This window comes from Mobula birostris, chromosome X, assembly GCF_030028105.1.
Source record: "Mobula birostris isolate sMobBir1 chromosome X, sMobBir1.hap1, whole genome shotgun sequence".
In the NCBI taxonomy this organism is placed as follows: domain Eukaryota; kingdom Metazoa; phylum Chordata; class Chondrichthyes; order Myliobatiformes; family Myliobatidae; genus Mobula; species Mobula birostris.
In genome coordinates, this window is record NC_092402.1 from 44328935 (window position 1) to 44354005 (window position 25071).

General features: G+C 43.1%; 1 protein-coding gene across 15 annotated transcripts in view; it reads right to left on the bottom strand.

Moving 5' to 3' along the window:
• Positions 1 to 25071, bottom strand: part of LOC140191785 (thyroid hormone receptor alpha) — a 534600-nt gene that overhangs the window by 284926 nt on the left and 224603 nt on the right. For all 15 annotated transcript variants that reach the window (XM_072249536.1, XM_072249528.1, XM_072249531.1 and 12 more), the window contains one exon: positions 8108 to 8257. The gene's annotated coding sequence lies outside the window, so the exon portion shown is untranslated. The remainder of the gene's footprint in view (positions 1 to 8107; positions 8258 to 25071) is intronic.

Below are 25071 nucleotides of genomic sequence, written 5' to 3' on the forward strand. Positions count from 1 at the left end.
ACCAAGTGCCTAGTCCTTCCATCTTGTAATCAAATGGTATGTGACTGAAGCTGTAAACCGCAAGCTGTTGTTGCTCTCTTGGAGGGTGTAATGCGAGGGAGGTTCCCTCTGCAAACAGAGCTTTGTTAGTGCTCAAACTTTGCCTTTTTTTGCTGTTTCTCAGACACTTTCATTCCCTCTCTACTTTAACCCGCTGTTGTCATCTTTCTCTAGATGCTTCCAGTTACTTTCCATCAATAAGAACATTAGGATTCGGGGCACAAGTACACTAATCAGCCTCTAAGGCCAAGCTCATATTCTGAGGATCATGGCTAATTTTTTAACTTATCACTATTTTCCTGTCTAATCCCCTCACCATTTGTTTTTTTTGGGGGTGGTACAGTGGCATAGCACTGAAACAGAACATACAGCACAGCACAGGCCCTTCAGCCCATAACGTTGCGCTACCTTTGAACCTACTCGAATATCAATCTAACCTTTCCCTCCTACATAGCCCTCCATTTTTCTATCATCCATGTGCCTATCTAAGAGTTTCTTTTATGGCTGTCAGTAACTTGTAACCCAGATGTCTTTGAACATTAATATTACCCAATCTCTCACCACTTAAAAAATATTCATTGTTTCTTCTTGTTCTACCAAAGTGAATAACCTTCATTCTTTACACGCTGCAATCCACCTACCATTTTGCTGCTCATACCCTTAGCTTAGCCAATTTTTCCTGAAGCCCCTTTGCTTCCTCAATGTTACTCACATTCCCACTTAGTTTCATGTCGTCTGCAAGCCTGAAATGTTACATTTAGTTTCCTCAGCCAAATCATTGATGTAAATTATGAAAGATCATAGCCTAAGTGTTGATTGTTATGGTACCCCACTAGCCACAGCCTGCCAACTTGAGAAAGACCCATTTCTTCCTGTTCTTTATTTTCTATCTGATTAGCAAATGCCCATAAACTCCATGCTAGTGCACTCAATTCCAGGTGTTCTAACCTTAGACATAAGATATAAGAGCAGAATTAGGCCATTGTTCATCAATGTCAAGTTCATCAAAAACCTTCCAACAATCCAAAGCACCACAGCCACTGGTTCTATCCACTAGGTTCCACCTCAATAGATTAGTCAAACTCGATTGCCCTTTCATAAATCTCTATTGACTCTGTTCAAACATTATTATTTTCTTGGATGTCACATCCTTTATTATAAATGTCAGCAATTTTTCAACAACTGACACTGGACTAATAGGTTGGTAGTTTCCTGTTTCTACTCTTGCACCTTTCTGAAATAGTGCAGTCAACTTCCTACATTTCAATTTTCAGAAACTAATCCAGAATTCATCAAATTTTGAAAGATGATAACAAGAATATCCACTATCTACATTACAACCTCCCTCAAAATTCTGAAACGTAGACCATCACATCCTTGGATTTATCAGGACCATTAGCATCTTTAGTCAAACTTCCTTACTAATAATGTTTATTTTTACTTCTTCATCTGAACTCGGCCTTCATTTACCAGTAGTTCTGAGGCTCTGTGTTTCTTTGAAGATAGACAACGTACTTATTTAATTCCTCTTCCATTTTCTCATTACTCATTATAATTGCTCCCATCTCTGCAAGGAACCCACATTTCACCACACTAATCTTTTCTTTTTGACTACTCTTTTTCCTGCTACTTTCCTCTGATCACATTGGCAGTACATAGAGTAGAAGCTTCCATTAAAAGATGACATTAATTCAAAACTCAGGCCATGGGGATGATTACACTGCTGGTTTTTTGCAGTCTATTTCATGTTTGTTGTTTGACACTACCCAACCTACAAACTGCCTTTTCCTAAAGCTCCTTTCTAAAAAGCACTATAGGGCTATTAAAACAAAAACTACGCCATCCTAAAAATGTCTTGCTCTACACAATTAATCTGATCAACCATTTTAGTTAGCTGCCTCCCCACCCACTCTACCTGTTACCTCAGTCACTGCACTGCACTGTAAACACTTTAAACCACTTTTTACAATGTCCTCTGCTAACATTGTAAATACATGTTGGTATTGATGAATTCATACACATTTTATTCCATATCTGCACTTTAACCTCTGAATTTGCTTTTATATAACGCTTCATTCTTTATAATTGTTGAATGTTATTGTTTGTTTTTTTTTGTTGTTGCATGTTGTGCCCAGACGAATACACCACAACAAATTCCTAATACTTGTAAATGTATATATGAATAAATTTGTTCCTTGATCCTTGTTTACTTTCATATACTGTACACTCCCTTTTTAAAAATTAATTTCTTGGTCAAGGAGTCAGAGTTATATAGCAAGACCCAGCTTGCCCATGCCATCCAAGATGTCTAACAAAGCTAGTCCTACTTGCTTGCATTTGGCCCAGATCCTTCCAAATCTTTCTATCCATGTACCTATCTAAATATCTTTTAAATATCATAACTGTACCTGCTCTGGCAGCTCATCACCCTCTGTGCAAAAATGCTTCCACTCAGCTCTCTTCACTCTCCACTCTCCCCATCTTATTTTAAACCTCAGCCCTCTAGTTCTGCACTTTGTCCTTTGTTGAACTCTTAAACCCCAGTCCTCAATGTTAATGTTTTATTTGTCATTCTTACAAGCTTTTTCTTCAGATTGAATGTCACCTACTGTAATCCATATTTGAACCAATTGATGAGCCCTTGAACCTTAAAGGAATTTTTATGACATGAGAAATTCTACTCATATCCTTTGAACAGCCATCCTCTTCTTTTGGTCTCAAGACTGCATTGCACTGGAGGACATGCCTTTAAGGTGAGAGGGGGTAAGTTTAAAGAGTGGCAAGGTTTTTTTTACATACAGGGTGGTTGACGCCTGGAATAGGTTACTCGGGGTGGTGGTTGAAGCAAATATACCGATGGTATTTAAGAGGCTGTTAAGATGGACACGTAAGTATACAGCGAATGGGGATATGGCAAGAAAGAGGTATAATTTAATTTGGCATTGTGTTCAGCTCAGGAATCGTAGGCCAAGGAGTCTGTTCCTCAGCTGTAAAGTTCTATGCTCTATGTCCTATATAACGGGGATGAGATTATTATCTGTATTTGTGGTGGGGAAGTGGGGCAGGTTGGCAACCTTCAGCTATTGACTCATAGTGCAACAAAACAGCTGCTGGTTGTATTCCACTGTGCACATTGGATACCAAATGTGTGGGGGCTAAGTCCAGAGGGAGACAAGTATTCTCAATGTAGGGTTAATGCTGGCGACCAAAGATAATTTTTTCCTTCAGGGCTTGGGTGGGGGCTAAAATTACATTTGTCAGTCATACAGAGGGGAGCGGCATAGAGAATATGGCAGGAGCCAACAAGAGGTGTCCAGAGAAGGCAGTGGAGAGTTGGGAAGGCGAGGACAGAGATGAATTGATGCGGGACAGGGTGGGCTGGTTGGAGAATGCACTCCAAAACCATCAGAAGGAGCCAAGAGAAGAATCTCTAATCTGTCATGATTGATTTGGGAGTGAAGGATACTAAACACATGCAACTTACTCAGTTTATAAACCTGACTTTGGCCCCTGAAGTTGTGGAATCTGACTTTTCATTTCCTGAAAGGATTCCACAGGGAAACCAAGCATGAAGTTTGAGCCACAGAAATGGATTTTAACTTGAAGGCACATTCTGGAAATATAACTTTCTTGAAAAGAAAGCTGCAAACCAGCTTAAAATTGTTTTCTGTGGGGTTTTTTTGCTTCAGCTACCTTGTTGTGGGAGCAATGAGGAAGTGTATGTGGGTGGTGGTTATTTCTATAACACAAGGATAGAGCTGGGCTTTGAGAATAAAAGGACTGGGGTGAGGGAGGCCATGCTGAAGTAGCATTGCTTGCAAGAGATTGGGGATTCTGTCGTGAGTGGTTAGGGTCCCAATTGTAAAAGGGGATTCAATTAGTGGCAACGAGCAGGAGACACAGTATGCTAACCGCTGAGGTCAGGGGGATGCTGGTGAGGAACATGGGTGAGTGGCAGTTAGTACTGTTTGGTGGCGGATTCAGTAGTGGTCAAGGTGGCAGTTCAAAGGTTCAATTATGTGATGGGCTTTGGGGCAGTGGGCAGATCTGTGATGAAGAGGGAAAGCAGATGATATTTAGACTGTATCTGTTGGAAGAATACATAGAGTTAATGTCTTGGCTCAACAATTCTTCATGACAACTGGAAAAATGAGAAAACAAACGTGTGTTAAAATGCATCGAGGAGGGATGGAAAGAACAAAGGGAAAATGGGATAGGCTGAAGATGACAGTCCAACATCAAATATAAGACAGTACACTGTTACTGGCAACACCCTTAACAGTGGCGAAGAGCAGACGGATCTTGGGGTCCAAAATTACAGCTCCCTGAAAGTGGCTGCATAGGTTGATTAGTTGAGGAATTGAGTTCAAAAGTCAGGAAGTCATGTTGCACCTTCATTAAACTCCAGTTAGGCCACATCTGGAGTATTACATTCATTTCTGGTTGCCCCATTATAGGAAGGATGCTCAAAGTTCAAAGTAAATTTATTATCAAAGTACACACTGTCTATGTCACCATATACAACCTTGTGATTTATTTTCTTACAGGCATTCAGAGTAGAACAAAAAATCTCAATAGAATCATTGAAAATCTACACACACACACAAAGACCGACAAACAACCAATATGCAAAAGAAGACAATCTGTGCAAATAAAAAAATAAAAAATATATACTGTATATTTGAGAACTGAGAACTTAAGTTTTACGATCCTTGAAGGTGAGTCCATAGGTTGTGTTTAGTGATCAGTTCAGTGTTGAGGTGAGTGAAGTTATCTCTGCTGGTTCAGGAGCCTGATGGTTGAAGGGTAATAACTGTCCCTGAACTTGATGGCGTGGATTCTAAGGCTCCTGTTCCTCTTTTTTTGATGGCAGCAGCAAGAAGAAAGCATGGTCTGAATTGGTGGGAGTTCTGGTTGGTGGATGCTGCTTTCTTGTGGAAGCAATCCTTGTAGGTGTGCTCAGTGGTGGAGAGGGCTTTGCCTGTGATGGACTGGGCTCCAATCCACCACTTCTTGTGGGGCTTTGGAGAGGGTGCAGAAGAGGTTTACCAGGATGTTGTCTGGATTGGAGGGCATGAGCTATAATGAGAGGTTGGGCAAACTCGGGTTGTTTTCTCATCTCTTTTAAATGTTTCCTCCTCTCACCTTACATGCTTGTTCTCTAGTACTTGACAGTTCTGCCTGGAAGAAAGATTCTGTCTACGTTATGTTCCACAGTTTTATAAACTTCTATCAGGACTCTCCTCACTTCCGACACTGTATAGAAAACAACCCAAGTTTGTTCAGACTCTCTTTATAACTTAAACCCTCTAATCCAGGAAGTATCTTGGCAAACATCTTTTGTTCCCTTTCCAACACCTCTACATCCTTCTTTTAATGGGGAGACCAGAATTATACAAGTTGAAGTGCAGCCTAACCAAAGTTTTATATAGTTGCAACATGACTTACTGATTCTTATGCTCCGTGCCCCAATCAATGAAGGCAAGGATGTCATCTATACACTTCCCTAACCACTCTATCTACTTGACAAACTTTGACAACCTTCCATAGATGCACAGTGGAGAGTATATTGACTGGTTGCATCATGGTTGGGTATGGAAACACTAGTGCCCACGAATGGAACAGCCCACAAAAAGTAGTGGATACGGCCCAGTCCATCACAGGAAAAGCCCTCCCCACCATTCAGCACATCTACAAGGAGCTCTGCCACAAGAAAGCAGCATCTGTCAACAAGGACCCCACCATCCAGGCCATGCTCTCCTCTAACTACTACCATCAGGCAGGAGGTACAGAAGCCTCAAGCCACCAGGTTCAAGAACAGTTGTTATCCTACAACCATCAGACTCCTGAACCAGTGCGGATACCTTCACTCACCACAATTCTGAACTGATTGTACAATGTGCAGACTTACTTCAGGGGACTCTTTGTAACTCATGTTCTCAGTATTATTTTTTGCATACATTGTCTTCTTTTGCAGATTGGTTATTTGTGAGCCCTTTTTAATGCATAGCCTTTCATAAATTCTGTTGTATTTATTCCCAGTAAATGCCTGCAATAAATTAATCTCAAGATAGCATATGGTAACATATAAGTACTTTGATAATAAATGTACTTTGACTTTGACTTTACCTTGTGCAGCCACTTTCAGGGAGCTATGGACTTGAATCCCAAGATCCTGCTGTACATTGTTTCTTATTGTTCGTTGTAGAAAAATACTGGATATAAGAAAAGCTGCCTGAGCAGTAATTGGTGTAAACTATCAAGAATTCATCTAATTAGATTGCGAGCCTACTCTCAGGTCAGTGTGGAGATTCCAGTGGTTACTATATGTTATTCACAATTATCTTAGCAAAGAACAAAAGGCTTGCAATAATCAAAACCCGCTGTCTTCTGCAACAGTTAGGGAAGTTCTCCAATTGGCAATCTTGCAGGCCCAGAGAGGCAAGGCTCAGTTTTAGCTTCCTGAGTTAACTGATCTAGCTGGGGGGAAGCTTATGTCAAAGTACTAAAGTTAGCCTCCGCTTCTTCACTTAGGGGAGACCAATCATCTGGAGGTGCCATTCTGCCCAGCAGCTGTTGCTGGGGGTTCAAATAGAGTCATTGAACACTACAGCACAGAAACAGGTCCCTCAGTCCACCAAATCCATGCCAAATTATTAATCTGCATAGTCCCATCAATCCACACCCAGATCTCTATACCTCTCCCATCCATGTACCTATCCAAATTTATCTTAAATGTTGAAATCAAACCCATATTCACCACTTTCGCTGGCAGCTCGTCCCACACTCTCACCCCACCCCCTTGAGTGAAGAAGCTCCTCCTCATGTTTCTCTTAAACATTTCAACTTTCACTCTTAACCCATGACCTCCAGTTGTAGTCTCACTCAACTTCTGTGGAAACATCTACTCTGTTAGCCTGCTAACAACTACCCTACCTACACCCCTCATAATTATGTACACCACTATCAAATCTTCCCTCATCCAAGGAAATGTGTGGAAAATCACAGGAGCACAGAACCAGGTATTTCCTCTGACCATTAAGTAACCTGTCAAGACAATTTGCCAAGCTGTAAGTTTGAAAACCAGCTTTAATTCTTTATTCTACTCATGCTTTGACCTTGCTATTGTTGGTTTCCCACACTATTCCAGTGAAGCTTGGCATAGAACACAGAACAGCCTACGATGTCCTGCCAACCTTACAACTTACTCCAAGATCAATCTAACCCTTTCATCCTACCTTGTCCCAAACAGAAAAGTCCTAACTCGCTCAAGCTATCCTCATAAAATATGCGTTCTAACCTAGGCAACATCTGGTAAATCTCTTTTGCACCCTCTCCAAAGCTTCCACATCTTTCCTATAATAATGAGGTGACCAGAAACAAACACACTACTCAAGTATGTAGTAATCAGAATTTTATAGAGCTAGAACGTTACTTTGTGGCTTTTAAATTCAATACCCCAAGTCTTAAAAGCCAACACACCATATGTCTTCCTAACCACTTTATCAATTTGTAATGTGGACCCCTGCTCCTACCAACTTCTATAAATACTGCCATTAACTCTGTATTCTGCCCTCAAGTTCACCTTCCAAAGTGTATTAGTTCACACATTTCTGGATTGCACTCCATCTACCACTTCTCAACCTAGCTCTGCATCCTATCAATGTCTGTTGAATGACAACCTTCTACACTATCCACAGCACCACCAACCTTCACGTTACCTACAAACTTACTAACCCACCTTTCCACTTCCTCATCTAAGTCATTTACAAAAATCACAAAGAGCAGAGGTCCCAGAACAGTTCCCCGTTGAACACCACTGTTCGCTGACCTCCAGGCAGAATACCGTACATTTCATATACTACCACCCTCTGCCTTCTATGGGTGAGCCAAAACTCTACCATTTTATTGTCTTTTAATCCCACCCACACTCCACTGTATCACAGACTTTCCCTTTTGTCCGATCATCCCACACTTAGAACTTTGACCTCGCTATTGTTAGTTTCCCATATTATTCCCACATTAAGCCAATCTGTAATATTTTGCAGTTCTGTTGGAAGGCACTGACCTGAAATGTCGGTTCTGTTCCTCTCTCCAGAATGCTGTCAGACTGGCTCCCTTTATTTTGGGTTTACAACATCTTCAGTACTTTACTCCCGACTCCAAGTAGCCGTCACTCAGCAAAGCAGAGAATGTCAGGAATCAACATGGCAGAATGCTATAAGGAACAAATGCAGAGGGAAAATGACTTTGAAAAACTAGCATTAGAAAACGTACAAACCAAATCAACTTGGTTAGCTGTCTGTTACACTACGCACTAAAGGGAGTCAGCTTAACTTTGTGTTCTGAAAGAAACGCATAAATATGGAAATCTTGTTGGCAAACTTTGACGAGGAATAAAAATACAGCATGAGACAATTAGAAAGCAGTAACCAATAGAGCTGCTACAGAATAATTTCTCAAAAAAACGACATACAAAAACCAATATAAGCCCCTTCAGTGCCCCTTTAGAACCCATTGCGTCATCTGCTGCATGTGGGCTAGCTTTCTGCAAGGATTCTGCAGCTGGCTGTTAAGAGGCAGAGGAAAGCTGCCATGGACGGCACTGTAAATTCCATCCTTGCTGGCAAGGTTGCAGTTGGCTATTCGTCATGTGGTAAGTCACAGAAATACACTACATTAGTTGGGTTCCTTCTATGCTTTCGCTCAAATTATATCTCCTCTCCATGTTTTGCACCAATCCTCAATTAAAGTCTTAAAAAAGGACTAGAAACGTTTATATAGCATATTTCACAAACTTCAGAAAGGCCAAAGCATTTTATACCCACTAAAGTACAAAGAAGCCTTTTTTGTCTGGTTCCTCAAAAAGCAACCAATTAAAACTACAACCTCTGTGCTGGCATAGGCTAAGTTATGCTCTTCTCAGAAACTGTACAGCCTGTCCCAAGGTTAAGAATGCCTGACTCCTGGACACCCCCTATATGAAAATGGTTCCATGATATTATTAAATTCAGAAGTCCAATATATGTACATAAATTTGTTTCTACAAGAAACAAAATTAGTATAGAAACATAGAAAACCTACAGCACAATACAGGCCCTTCAGACCACAAAGTTGTGCCGAACATGTCCCTACCTTAGAAATTACTAGGCTTACCCATAGTCCTCTATTTTTCTAAGCTCCATGTACCTATCCAAAAGTCTCTTAAAAGACCCTATCGTATCTACCTCCACCACTGTTGCCGGCAGCCCATTCCACGCACTCACCACTCTCTGTGTAAAAACTTACCCCGACATCTCCTCTGTACCTGCTCCCCAGCACCATAAACCTGTGCCCTCTTCTGGCAACCATTTCAGCCCTAGGAAAAAGCCTCTGACTATCCACACGATCAATGCCTCTCATCATCTTATACACCTCTATCAGGTCACCTCTCATCCTCCGTCACTCCAAGGAGAAAAGGCCGTTAACTCAACCTGTTTTCATAAGGCATGCCCCCCAATCCAGACAACATCCTTGTAAATCTCCTCTGCACCCTTTCTATGGTTTCCACATCCTTCCTGTAGTGAGGCAACCAGAATTGAGCACAGTACTCCCAAGTGGGGTCTGACCAAGGTCGTATATAGCTGCAACATTACATATACTCTCCTTCTCCTCTTCTAGTAATTGTCTTTCTTATTAATCTTATGTAACTTTGATGCTAATACTGTGCAAGTGTGGTTACTTTATCAAGTGATTGTTGTGTATTTTGGAATTGGTTTATTAATGTCACATTTACCAAGATACAGTGAAAAGTTTTTTTTTGTCTGCCTGCCATCCAGGCAGATCATTCCACGCACTTAAGTGTACATTGCGGACTGTCTCTTTGTCATGGTGGAGAACCTTGTGAGTTCCTGAGATCCCAAGAGCGATGGCATCTGGAGTTTGGCCTCTGGTGCTTAGCTCCTGGTAGGGTCACCCATGGCGGTAAGGCCAAGGGGGAGATTCGAGATAAACAGGCCTCAATGGTGGAGCAGGCGGAAGATGATTAGACATCACAATGGCTGTCAAGCTGGAGAAAGGCTGCAGAAGTGAAGGGTCTCCATTTTGCTACTGGACTCTGGTCCAGATCTGTTAAGGACTGTGTGGTGGCTGCCTGTGCATCAACCTTCCCACATTAAACTAATTAATGAGGCCTCCGCAACCATGACTCAGCTAACGGACTTGTTTCAGCCAGGAGCCCGGCCCTCCGGGATTAAGTGTCGGTTTCGGGGCCTGACCCAATCGACAGCCCGGGCCCCTGGAAGCTGGAAGTGGCAGCGGAGCCTCCCCTGTCACTTGGCCCGACCCAGAGCGCCCGACGACGTGACCCACCGATCAATCCCCACAGGACACGTCCACCAACCTCAAAGAGCTGACAACAACACACTGCATCAATGGAAACCTGGAGAGATGCACTACTTACCGAAGAAGCGTGGGAAAAGAGATTGAAGCTGAGGGGCTTCGGGGTCCCTATGCCCACCATCCTACTAGCTAATGTGCAAGCCATAGAGAACAAGGTGGATGATCTTAAAGGGAGACTTACCTACTACAGGGAGATGCAGAACTGCTGTGTATTCTGTTTCACCGAAACCTGGCTCTCCCCTGCCACACCAGACTGTGCCATCTGACCAGAGAGATTTTCGATCCATCGGATGGACCGCACGGCGTCTTCAGGCAAGACGAGGGGAGGTGGTGTCTGCCTACTGATCAACACTGCATGGTGCTCGGACACAGTGGCACTGACAAGCTCCTGCAGCCCAGACCTGGAACACCTGTCAGTGAAGTGTCGTCCCTACTATCTGCCACGGGAATTCACCTCGGTCATACTGACAGTGGTCTACATTCCCCCCCAGGAGGACGTGGAGCGTGCTCTGAACATACTGTATGCCAACATCAGTGAACTTGAGACCAGGTATCCTGAGGCTTTGCTCATTTCAGCCAGGGACTTTAACCAGGCCAACCTCAGAAAGGCGCTGCCAAAGTTTTACCAACATGTCTCCTGCTCCACTAGAGGCCCGAATATACTTGACCACTGCTACACAGCAGTCAAGGATGCCTACTGTTCCGTCCCATGACCTCACTTCGGAAAATCAGACCATTAGGCCGTACTCCTCCTCCCGGCTTACAAACAGAAACTGAAGCGGGAGGTCACGGTGTCAAAAGTGGTGCTGCTTTGGACGGAGGAAACAGATGAGGTGCTCCGTGACTGCTTTGAATCGGTGGACTGGTTAGTATTCAAGGACTCGGCAGCTAACCTCGATGAGTATGCCTCAGCTGTCACAGACTTTATGTGGAAATGCATGGAGGACTGTGCGTCTCGCAAGACGATCCGGGTATTCCCTAACCGGAAACGTTTGATGAATTATGAGGTCAAGTCCCTTTTAAAGGCTAGAGCTGCGGCTTTTAGGTCCGGGGATACCAGTCGCTACACGGAATCCAGGCGTGAACTCCAGAAAGCCATTAAGGGCGCCAAGAGGCAATATCGAGCCAAGTTGTAAGCCCAGGCTAACCAGAGGGATGCCGGTAGACTATGCCAGGGTCTAAATGAGATCACTGGGCGCAAAGAAAAGGCTGGGAATATCAATAACTGTGGGGCTTCTCTTCCTGACGAACTTAACGTATTCTACGCAAGATTCGAACAGAAGAGGAGCGACCCACTCCCTCCGGATGAACCAGACCTGGTGGCATCGAGATTCACCGTCACCAAGGAGGATGTCAGAAGGGCCTTCCTGACGATAAATCCAAGGAAGGTGACAAGCCCAAATGGCGTCCCAGGACGGGTTCTCCGGGTCTGTGCAAGCAAGCTAGCTGGAGTGTTTGCTGACATCTTCAACTGCTCCTTGCTTCAGTCTAAGATCCCCTCGTGTTTTAAGAAGGCAACGATAATCCCAGTGCCGAAGAAGAGCAAGGTGGCATGCCTGAATGACAATCAACCTGTGGCTCTGTCATCAATTGCTATGAAGTGCTTTGAGCGATTGGTTATGGCACACATCAACCACAGCCTACCGGTCAACCTTAAGGCTTTGCAATTCGCCTACGGGAGCAACAGGTCAATGGCAGATGCCATCTCTCTGGCCCTACATTCCTCCTTAGAACACCTGGAGAATAAAGACGCATACGTAAGGCTCCTTTTCATTGACTACAGCTCTGCCTTTAATACCATCATTCCAAATAAACTGATTCCTAAGCTCCGGAACCTGGGCCTTAGCACTCAGATCTGCAGCAGGATCTTCAACTTCCTCACAGACAGGACCCAGGCTGTAAAAATAGGGGACAAGCTCTCCTCTACAATCACTCTGAGCACCGGTGTCCTACAAGGCTGTGTACTCAGCCCCCTGCTGTATTCACTGTTCACCCATGATTGTGTAGCCAAGTATCCATCGAACTCAATATATAAGTTTGCTGATGACACCACAATTGTAGGCCGTATCTCGGGTAATGATGAGTTTGGGTACAGAGAGGAAATTAAGAACCTGGTGGCATGGTGTGAAGACAATAACCTATCCCTCAACGTCAGCAAGACGAAGGAATTGGTTGTTGACTTCAGAAGGAGTAGTGGACCGCACGACCCAATTTACATCGGTGGTGTGCAAGTGGAACAGGTCAAAAGCTTTAAGTTCCTCGGGGTCAATATCACAAATGACCTGACTTGGTCCAACCAAGCAGAGTCCACTGCCAAGAAGGCCCACCAGCACCTTTACTTCCTGAGAAAACTAAAGAAATTTGGCCTGTCCCCTAAAACCCTCACTAATTTTTATAGATGCACCGTAGAAAGCATTCTTCTAGGGTGCATCACAACCTGGTATGGAAGTTGTCCTGTCCAAGACTGGAAGAAGCTGCAGAAGATCGTGAACACGGCGCAGCACATCACACAAACCAATCTTCCATCCGTGGACTCACTTTACACCGCACGCTGTCGGAGCAGTGCTGCCAGGATAATCAAGGACACGACCCACCCAGCCAATGCACTTTTTGTCCCCCTTCCCTCCGGGAGAAGGCTCAGGAGCTTGAAGACTCGTACGGCCAGATTTGGGAACAGCTTCTTTCCAACTGTGATAAGACTGCTGGACGGATCCTGACCCGGATCTGGGCCGTACCCTCCAAATATCCAGACCGGCCTCTTGGACTTTTTGCACTACCGTACTTTACCTTTTCTATTTTCTATTTATGATATATAATTTAAATTTTTACTATTTATTATTGATTTGTACTCCAGGGAGTGCGTAGCGCAGAATCAAATATCGCTGTGATGATTGTACACTCTAGTATCAATTGTTTGGCGACAATAAAGTAAAGTAATACACAGGCATTCTCCATTAAGGGAATCCACCCAAACATCCTGATTATGTGTGTAAGTGGGTTTCTTTTTTTTATTTCACTGTGTAGTCTAATTAAAATGGCTTCTTTGTTATGTTATAATTTAAAGGGCTTCTTTGTTATGTTAACTGCTGAGAAAGTCCTCCCGCTAGTAGTTTGTTTTGGATTATCTATTGATAAGAGGACGAATGAACCAATTGGGACAGTTGTTATGCTTTTGGTGTGTCTGTAAGATATTGTATGCATAGGGTTTTGGGGCAGAAGGCGGGAGAGAGAGAGAGAGAGACAGAGGATGGACCAGGTGCTGTGAGTCCACTAACGGGGTTGGACCCCGAGCGGGGCATTCAGCGAGGAGAGGAGATGGAGACGGACTCATGTGGAGCGTCTGGTCGACCACCGTTGTTGGTCCCAGGCGGCCGGTCGAGGTGATCCGAGGGGTCGCCGGGTGAAGAAGAAGGTCCTGAGCTCCAACTGTTTGTGCATGAAGAGATTGAACTTTGATAAGTGTGGCGCCTTTTATTTTACTTTTATATTTTATTTTCTATTAATTATATAGTTCCAGTAATATCTATAAATTATAAATCATTTAATTGTATCAGGTGTATTGTCTGTTATTTGGGCGGGGTGGGGTACATCATACAGCATCCACACAAACTGATTCCCCAGTTTGGCGGGGTCGAGGGCTGTTTCCCTAGACGACAGCGAGCCGAGCGACCCTCAGGCTGGCCGGGGGGCTACATGTGGATCCCAAATCAGCATTTACAGATGACTGAGGACCCACCAATACACACGTCCTTTGGAGAACATCATATTCGACTCAAGAGATTGCACTACTAACACTACATTGAGGTAGTAGAAAGGAAAAATCAAAATGCACAATATTGTGTTATAGTTATAGAGAAAGCGCAGTGCAGGTAACCAAGTAAACTACAAGGGTCATGACGAGGTTGATTGGGAAATCAAGAATTTATCTTTAGCGTATAAGAGGTACATTCAAGAGTCTGATAATAGTGAGATAGAAGCTGTCTTTGAGCGTTTATAAGTACTTCCCAACCTACAGACAAAATCTTTATTTGGACATCTGTAAAAACAGAACGTGTCCATGAACTGTTCAGTCTGAATTGGTATCATGAGCCAGAGTCAACTACATACTCTTTAGCAACTGGCTCAAATGGACCTCCATCCCCTTCAACGTCAGGTCTGACTACCTGAAGGTGCCAAGGACCTGGTTCAGAGTGGCCAAACTCTGTATCGAAACTTGTCTGGAGCGGATGGTAAGACTATCAAAAATTCAGACTGTGTGAGAGCACCCCCTCTCAATAACTGGCACGAACCTGGTTATCAGGCGTGAAGTGCTCTCACTGCTGCTGTATTTGGCATATGCGTCATCCGTCCACTCCTCCTCCCAGAATAATTCACATGGTCACGGGGGAGAACGTACAAACTCCTTACAGACAGCGGTGGGGTTTGAACCCAGGTGACTGGAACTGTAAAGTGTTATGCTAACAGGTATGCTACCATGCCACCCGTGAAGTACTGCTGCGCTGAAGTATGCACTGAAGCTTGGTGCAGCCAATGCAGTAGCTTTGTGGCAGAGAAGCTCCTATCTCAAGTCCTTCAACCACTGGACATTGAGAGGCTGGGTCCAATGTGGGGGCCCCATAAATATCCACAGTTTGCATCACCCCAGAGAGCCATATGTGTGGCAATGATGGTCAGTGCATGAAGTGGTGCTAACAGTACTAATGTATCGAACCAATGACATTGTGAATGTATACACTGAACTACACTATGAATGTAAACGGCCATGTACTGTTTTTCTTCTGTACTAGTATATGTATTTTTTATTATGAATAAAGTTTATTTTTGAAACAGAAGAAAGTTCCAGTGCCTTAGTTGCTTCCTAAAGCACCAAAAGGAATTCTGAAACACAAGAGATCCTACAGATGTTGAAAATCTTGAGCAACATACACAAAATGCTGGAGGAACTTGGCAGCACCTATGGAGGGGAGAAATGTTTGATGTTTCGGGCTGAGAGCCTTCATCAATAGGGATTCACTGTTCAAACCCTGCTTTCATAAAGTGTATATTTTCTGTTAATCTCCACCTTGCCTCCATTTTTTCATTTTTTCTAAACAAATCTTATTACTTATTTAGAAATAAAGCATGGCAATAAGTCCTTCCGGTCCAATGAGCCTGCTCCACCCAATTACACCCATGTGACTAATTCAGACATCCCACCTCTCCCGGAAGTTCCGGGAGTCTCCCACATATCGATAGTGGCTCCCTGACGCCCGGAGATTATATACAATATCCCGGAAATAGATTTTTTGAGAGGGAGAGCGAGCATCCTAATTGGTCTCTCTTCGCGCACGATATGAGTCAGCTGCACCTTTCCTCATTCCCTGTCACGCACTGTTGAATTTTAACGCACGCAAGGTCATCAGTGACTCAAGACATGCAAAGGAATGGGTCCGTGACCCATTTGTGAGTGTCCCAGGTGAATCATCCATGTCAGCGCGGGAAGAAGATCAACTCCTCGAGCTTGCAAATGACGACGGGCTGAAAAGTATCTTTGACATAACATCTCTGCTGGCATTCTGGATCAAAGTCAAGGCTGAATATCCTGAGATAGCCACAAAAGCACTGAAAACATTGCTTCCATTTCCAACATATTTCTGCGAAGTGGAGTTTTCTGCAATGAATGCAACGAAAACTAAATTGTGGAATAGACTGGACATAAGAAACCCCCTTCGAGTATCGCTGTCTCCCATCACCCCTCAATAGGACCGTGTTGTTGCAGGAAAACAAGCCCAGGGCTCCCACTGATTCAGCGATGTTGGTGTGTTGCAATGACTTTATATGTTCATACGAGGAAAATATTCGCTGTGTGTTTAATATCCAAACGTTACTTAAAATGTTATGATGCTATTGACTTATAAGTGATATAATTCAGTAGTTCCCAACCTCCGGACCGCGAAGAATACAGCGGTGGTCGGAATGCACCCAGCACATCTTTAAGAAAAAAGCCGAAATAAACAAGCTAATTAATTAGGTGCCGCCCGGCACGTAAATGTCGGCCCAGATCAGAGGCAATTGCCCATTGCGTTGTCTCTGATCTGGGCTGACATTTATGTGCCGGGCACCTAATTAATTAGCTTGTTTATTTCGGCTTTTTTCTTAAAGATGTGCTGGGTGCATTCTGGCTACCGCTGTACCGCTGCATTTTTCGCGGCCCGGAGGTTTGGGACCACTGTTATAATTGACTTATCACTACATTCATGCGAGGAAAATATGCACCGTGTGTTTAATATTAAATTCGTTAGATAAACCCCTTCAGAATCGAAATTGAGTGTACTAGTCACTTACAAGTGACTTATAGTTGACTTATCACCTATTTTCCGGTCACATTTAACAACCCCCACCCCCCCCACCCCCCGGGTCGGCCGGTCCGCAAGAATATTGTCAATATTAAACCGGTCTTGTTGGAAAAAAGGTTGGGGACCCCCTGATTTAAACTAGCTGGCTAGCTGCCAAGGAGCTATGCTATTGATGTCCTACATGATGAGACCAAATTCTCTGTAGACCTGCTTAAAGTTGTAATAGAATAAACATGATAATATAATATAAGTACATATTTTAATGTCACATTTGCCGCATATACCCAACTTGGTTTACAGATTCGACAAAATCACTAAACAAAGTATTACATACACACTTGGAGGTCGACGGGGGGGGGAACGGGAGGGGATATGGGGTTGCTGCGGGGGTGTTACCTCCCTGAAATGAGTTTTTGCAGGGTGGGATGTCTGCTAATTAGCCTACTGACTCATATGTCATCTGATAAATAGCCCTTCATTTCTCTATCATCCATGTGCCACGCATCTTTCAAAGTTCAAAAGTAAATTTATTATCAAAGTATGTATATATCACCATATACAACCTTGAGATTCATTTTCTTGTGGGCATACTCTGTAAACCCAAGAATCATAATAGAATCAATAAAAACCACACCCAACAGGGCAGGCAAACGAACAATGCGCAAAAGACAACAAACAATGCACCTTTATGTATTAATTCATATTTGTGAAATAGCATTTCCAAAAATGATGTAACGGCCTTCATAGTGCATTGTATTTGACCTAGTACCTTCAGCTTGTCTCACGATCAATTGTATTTTCTGTCAGCGGAGATGATGGCATCCCCACTGTAGGTCTGACACATTAAGCTGCTGCTGACAATATTCTTTTCTCCAGCATTTGTACCTTGAAACTTTGCTGTTTCTTGCTAGCCCCAGCAATAACTATGCAAGGCTGGTCCTGCTGTATCTGAATCATTTTCAAGGTTAACCAGACTTCCTTTGTGCAGATGCCTGTTGGATAAATTCCCTCCCCATGCAAGGTTGCATTGAACTGCTTTGTGTAGTTGTCTGCATATGATCATGCTTGCCTTTGCTCTACACCTTTCCTTCTAACAAGTAAAATGCTGCCTCCTTAACATCTAATTCCCATTGCATCTGAAGTAATCACTTTTTTCATGTGTGGAACTTTTGTCCTGCCTTCTGAATATGAACTACAGTCAGTTTCGTGCCTGATGATTGAAATCCCTTGGCAGCTTTAATGCATTACTATCAAGTTTGCAATTTTGCAAATCAGGTCAAACTTAAGACTTTGCATGTCCAAAAAGTTTTGATGCCGTCTCTTCATTGTTTAAGCAACATGTACCTGTATTCCACAGTGCAAGCTTAAAAATTCATCTAAGTTACAATGCGTGAACAATTTTTTTCCAATAACTGCTTTCCCTTGTCCTTAATTCTCCATGCTTAATTTATAACTCTGCTATTTTAAGTGGCTGTGGATTAAAATCTTCATCAAATTTCGGCACTGCCTCTGAATAGAATATCTTTGGCTTTCTGTGGGACGACTGGATTGGTAGATGTGGGATAAGTCTCAGCCCCAATTTCAGTAGAACGAGAATCAGAATCAGAATCAGGTTTATTATCACTGGCATATGTCGTGAAATTCGTTGCTTTGCAGTAGAAGTACAGTGTAATACATAATAAAACTACAAATTACAGTAAGAAATATATACAGTAAATATTGGAGTAGTGTTTATGAATGGGCCATGAACTCGTGGGTTCATGGCCTATTCATAAACACTACTCCAATATTTTTGCTCTCTTTTGATCTTTGCATTCTTTTGGTAGGCATACACAGTGCCTCTGCATGTTCAGCATAATCCCAGCAACACACAAAAAATGCTGGAGGAACTCAGCAGGCCAGGCAGCATCTATGGAAAAAATTACAGTCGACGTTTCAGGCCAAAACCCTTCCAAATTCAACATAATCCTCTTCTTCAAGAATATTGTCCTTTCCATCCTCTGCTTGTACACAATTTGCCTATTTGCACTTGAACCAATCCCACCCCAAACGATGATGCTGTTACAGTCAGGGCTTATCGACCCTCTGCTCATTTGTCTCATGTGCTTAGTTGTTCCACTGTCAGTGTTTCCCACTGTGGAACAGACAACCATTGTCTTTTTCAACAGCTACCATGTACAAAGATTTACTAACTCTCTGTATATGTAGGTGTTGATGCTCGAAACATATTTTTCTCCCTGACTCTTGAGTTATAGAGTCACGGAGCACTACAACACAGAAACAGGCTCTTCAGCCCATCTAGTCCTTGCCGAATTGTTATGTCACCTCGTCCCATTGACCTGCACCTGGACCATAGTCCTCTCTACCCCTCTCATCCATGTACTTACCCAAACTTCTTAAATGTTGCAATTTAACCCACATCCACTTGCGCTGCAGCTCATTTCACACTCGCACCAGCCTCTGAGTGAAGAGGTTCTGCTTAAATATTTCATCATTCACCCTTAATCTATGACCTCTAGTTTGAGTCTCGCCCAACCTCAGTGGAAAAAGCCTTCCTGCATTTACCCTATATCTACCCCTCATAATTTTGTATACCTCTATCAAACATCTCCTCGTTCTCCAACATGTGAGGGAAAAAGTTCTAACCTATGCACCCTTTCACTATACTCCAGTCCTCAAGTCCTGAATGTTTGAAAAAAACAACATAGACCGTAGAACAGTAGACCGCAGTACAGGATGTTGTGCCAACCTTCTAACCTACTCTAAGATCAATCTAACCCTTCCCTCAAATATAACCCCCCTATTTTACTTTTGTCTATGTGCCTATCTAAGTCTATGTCCCTAATGTACCTGCCCCTACGGCCACCCCTGGAAGCACGTTGCATGCACACACCATCTAACAGCTCCCCCCTACATCTTTTGCACTAAGGAGATGCCATATGCCAATCAATATTAGGGCAGTTGAAGTCATCCATGAAAATAACCCTGTTATTTCTGCACCTTTTCAAATTCTCAAAATCTACCTCCCAATCTACTCCTCAGTGTTTTTGTTGCTATGGGGGGGGGGTCTATAGAATACTCCCAATGGAATGATTTCTCCCTTACTGCTACTGACTTACACCCACGTGTAGACAATCTCGTCACGATGTTCTCCCTTTCTGCAGCTGTTATACTATCCGTCCCCCACCACTCTTACCTCAATCTGTTCCTTTTTTAAACACCTAAACCCCAGAACATCTAGCAGCCACTCTTGCCCTTGTAACAGCCAAATCTTCACAATGGCCAGATCATAGTTCCATGCACTGATCAATGCCCTAAGTTCATCACTAAGTTCCTGATACTTCCTGTGTTAAAATAGACACACTTCAACCCATCCAAATGACTGCAATTATGCTCTATTTACTGTCTACCCTTCCTCCCATTCTCTCTACAATCTGCATCTACCGTTACACCAACTGCCCCATCCTCTTATCACTCTAGTTCCCATCCACCTGACAAACAAATTTAAACCCTCCCCAACAACTCCAGCAAACCTGTCCGTAAACCCATGAGACATCAAAGCAGAATTAGGCTACTCAGCCCATTCTCCAACATTCCATCATGGCTGATTTATTATCCCTCTCAACACCGTTCACCTGCCTTCTCCCCGTAACCTTTAATGCCCTGACTAATCAAGAACCTATCAACCTCTGCTTTAAATATCCTCAATGACTTGGCCTCCACAGCCATCTGAGCCAATGAATCCCACAGATTAACTACCATCTGGCTAAAGAAATTCCTTCTCATCTCTGTTCTAAATGACATCCCTCTATTCTGAAGCTGTGCCCTCTGGTCCTAGACAGGAAACATCTTCTTCACATCCACTCTATCCAGGCCTTTCATTATTCGCTAAGTTTCAATGAGGTCCCTCCTCATTCTTCTAAACTCCAGTGGTGCACATCCAGAGCCATCAAACACTCTTCACACCTTAACCCTTTCATTTCTGGAATCATTCTCATGGACGACCTCTTGACCCTCTCCAATGTCGGCACATCTTTTCTTAGATAAGGGGCCCAAAACGGTTCACAATATTCCAAGTGCGGTCTGACCAATGCCTTATAAAGCCTCAGTGTTACAGAAGTGTACAAAAGTCTTAGGCACATATATATACTTTGGGTATATACACAGTGATGTATTTGTCAACGTGGAGTAGAGAGTGAGTTTGTAAATCTGGCGGGAGCAAAGGATGTTGGGAATGGTGAGGGTAGAGCGCAGTGGGAGGAGTGTGAGACAGCTGGCAAAGAAGGAGTGCCAGGGGTGGGGCGGGGCGCGGCACGGGTGCAGACACACCCAGCCCTGAGACACCAGGCAAGGTAATTTGATTCCAAACAATTGGTTTATTGATCATTACAGAATGTCTCTCTGGTGCTTCCCACTTCCTTCCCTCTCCCTTCCCCTTATCCCAACCATGATTCCCCTCTCCCTGCCCCCTTCTGAACCTCAGTTCACAATAGAGACCCATATCAGAATCAGATTTATCATCACTCACGTATGTCATTAGTTTCTTTTTGAGGCAGCAGTGTAGTGCAATACCTGAAATTACTACAGTATTGTGCAAAAGTCTCAGGCATCCTAGCTATAAATATGTGCCTGAGACTTTTGCACAGTACTTTATACCCCTGTTTTCATATTCTAGTCCTCTTGAAATGAATGCTAACATTGCATTTACCTTCCTCACCACAGACTCAACCTGCAAGTTAACCTTTAGGGAATCCTGCACAAGGTCTCCCAAGCCCCTTTGCACCTCAGATTTTTGAATTTTCTCTGTTTGGAAAATAGTCTATACTTTTATTCCTTCTACCAAAGTGCATGAGCATGCACATTCCCACACTATATTCCATCCCCCATCCTCCCAGTCTGTCCAAGTCCTTCTTCAGTCTCCCTGCTTCCTCAACACTACCTGCCCCTCCACCTATCTTTGCATCATCCGCAAACTTGGCCACAAAGCCATCTGTTCCATCACCCAAATCATTAACATATAACGTGAAAGGACGTGGTTCCAACACTGAACCCTGTGGCCAACCAGAAGAGACCCTCTTTATTCCCACTCCTTGCCTCCTGTCAATCAGTCAATCTTCTATCCTTGCTATATTCTTTCCGGTAATACCATGGGCTCTTAACTTGTTAAGCATACTCGTGTGGAGAACCTTGTCAAAGGCCTTCTGAAAATCCAAGTAAACAATATCCACTGACGTTCTTCGTCTATTCTGCCTGTTATTTCCTCAAATAATTCCAACAGATTTGTCAGGCAAAATTTCCTCTGAAGAAAACCATGCTGACCTTGGCCTATTTTATCACGTGCCTCCAAGTACCCCAAAACCTCATCCTTAGTAAAGTGCTTCAATATCTTCCCGACCACTGAAGTCAGGGTAACTGGTCTATAATTTCATTTCATCTGTCTCCTTCCCTTCTTAAAAAAGTGGAGTGACATTTGCAAATTTCCAGTTCTCTGGAACTATTCCAGAATCTCGTGATTCTTGAAAGACCAGTTGACTTATCTACCTTCAGACCTTTCAGCTTCCCAAGCACCGTCTCCTTAGTAACAGCAATTACATTCGCTCCTGCCCCCTGACACTCTTGAATTTCTGGCATACTGCTAGTGTCTTCCACTGTGAAGACAGACACAAAACACTTATTAAATTTGCCTGCCATTTTTTTGTCATTCACTGGAAAATGATGCTGAAGTACTCTTGCCTCTCTTTTACTCCTTGTATATCTGCTAAACATTTGGTATCCTCTTCTTTAATTATTGGCTGGCTGACCTTCATATTTCGTCATTTCTCTCCTTATGTTTTTTTTAATTGTCTCCTGTTGGTTTTTAAAAGCTTCCCAATCTTCTAACTTCCTACTATTTTTTCCATATTACAGTATATGCCCTCTTTTTTGCTTTTATGCTGTTTCTGATTTCCCTCATCAGCCATGGTTGGTTCATCCTCCCATTAGAATGTACCTTCATCTTCGGGATGTATCTATCCTCCGCTTTCCAAATTGCTCCCAGAAATTCCAGCCATTGCTGTCCTGCCATCATCCCCTTACAATCACCTTTGGCCAGCTCTCCTCTTATACCTCTGTAATTCTCTTTACTCCACTGTAATGCTGATATATCTGTCTTTAGATTGTCCCTCGCAATCTGCAGGGTGAATTCTATCATATTATGATCACTGCACCCCTAAAGGTTCCTTCACCTTAAGCTTCCTAATCAAATCTGGTTCATTACACAAGAGCCAATCCAGAATTGCCTTCCCTCTAGTGGGTTCAACCACAAGCTGCTCTAAAAAGCTATCTTGTAGACATTCTACATATTCCTTCTCTTGGGATCATCGCACTTTTTACATGCCTTTTTTTATCTCCCACTGTAATTTGTATCCCACATCCTGGCTACAGTTCAGAGGTCTGTATATAACTCCCATCAGGGATTTTTTACCCTTGCAATTTCTTAACTCTACTCACAAGGATTCTATATCTTCTGATCTTATGTCACCTCTTTCTGAGGATTAGATTTCATTTTTTACCAACAAAGCCACCCCACCCTTTCTGCCTACCCGCCTGTCCTTTTGATACAACATGTATCCTTGGATGTTAAGCTCCCAACTATGATCTTTTTTCAGCCACAACTAACTGATGCCCACAATGTGATACCTGCCAATCTCTAACTACACTATAAAATCATCTTCTGTATTCTGCATGCATTCAAATGTAACATCTTCAGTCCTGTATTCATCACCCCTTTTGATTTTGATCCTTTGTTGCACTTCAACTCATCCCACTGACCGCAATTTTGTCCTTTCATCTGCCTGACCTTCCTCACAGTCTCACTATACACTGCATCTACTTGCATACCACACTGCAGCCCAAAGGATATTGGTCCCTCTCAACTTCAGGTGTAACACATCCCTTTTATGCAGGGCGTACCTTCCCCAGAAGAGATCCCCATGATTAACAAACCAGAAATCCTGCTCCCTGCATCTATTCTTCAACCATGCATTCATCTGCCAAATCATCTTAATCTTCTGCTCACATGCAGATATGCAGAGATTACTGCACTGGAGGTCCTATTTTTAAACTTCCTACCAAGCTCCCAATATTCTCTTTTCAGGACCTCATCGCCTCTCCTACCTATCTCGAGGTTTGTAGTCGGTGCTGTCTATCAGCAATAATAAGCAGGAGCTTTAGAGCATTTATATAAAACCACTGTTATTTTCTGAAGCTGATACACATCGGTTGTCATGACTATCCTTGTAAGCAATTGTAGTGTATTTGGAGACACGAGAGATTACAGAATGGTGACGAGGATGCATACAGGAATGAGATTGATCATCTGGTTGAGTGATGTCACAACAACAACCTTGCACTCAACTCCAGTAAGACCAAGTAAATAATTGTAGACTTCAGGAAGGAGAAGTCAGGAACATACAGCAGTCCTTATCGAGAGGTCAACAGTGGGTGAGCAGCTTCAAGTTCCTAGGTATCAACATCTCTGAATATCTATCCTGGGCACAACATATTGATGGCGTGACCAAAGAAGGCATGCTGGCTACATTTCATTTGGAGTTTGAAGAGGTTTGATATGTCATCAAAGACTGCAACAAAGTTCTACAGATACACCGTGGAGAGCATTCCGACTGGTTGCATCACTGCCTGGTATAGTGATAGTAAACCAAGTCGCTTCATTTTTGCCATCGATCTAACAGCCATCAACTCGTTGCACTGCCTCTCTGAATTATCATGATTCGCATCATCTTCATCAATGATTTAGCACATGACAAAATAAATCCCGCGTCCTGCCTGAGGCCCATGCTCACAGTTTTGCAAACAGGATCTCAGAAGTAACGGAGATGCCCATGGCTATATAGATCAGCGTGATAATAGATCACTTGTCCCAACTACTGCCCATTCCTAACCAAAGGCTCCACACTCTCCTTCACGCTCTCTCACTGTGCTTCAGTTGACAGCTGGATATAGAATAAGCACACAGCAACTCACCCATAAAGTGATGCCAATAACTTTGTCAGGATATTGTGGGATATTTATGACCCATTCACCATACCTGTGGTTTTTTAACAACTGTCGTCCTGTGCTGCAATGTGATTGTGTGCTTTGGATGCTGTTTCATGGATAAGCAGAAATATATCATCAGAGAGGTATGGGGACATGACTAACATATCCAACCATAAAGCAAACAATTAATTCTAAAATGATGCTCATTTTGGGGCCCTTTTTCTGAAATCTAGGTCAAACAGCAAATTAGAAGGACTGAATTTACTGGAAAACTAAACAT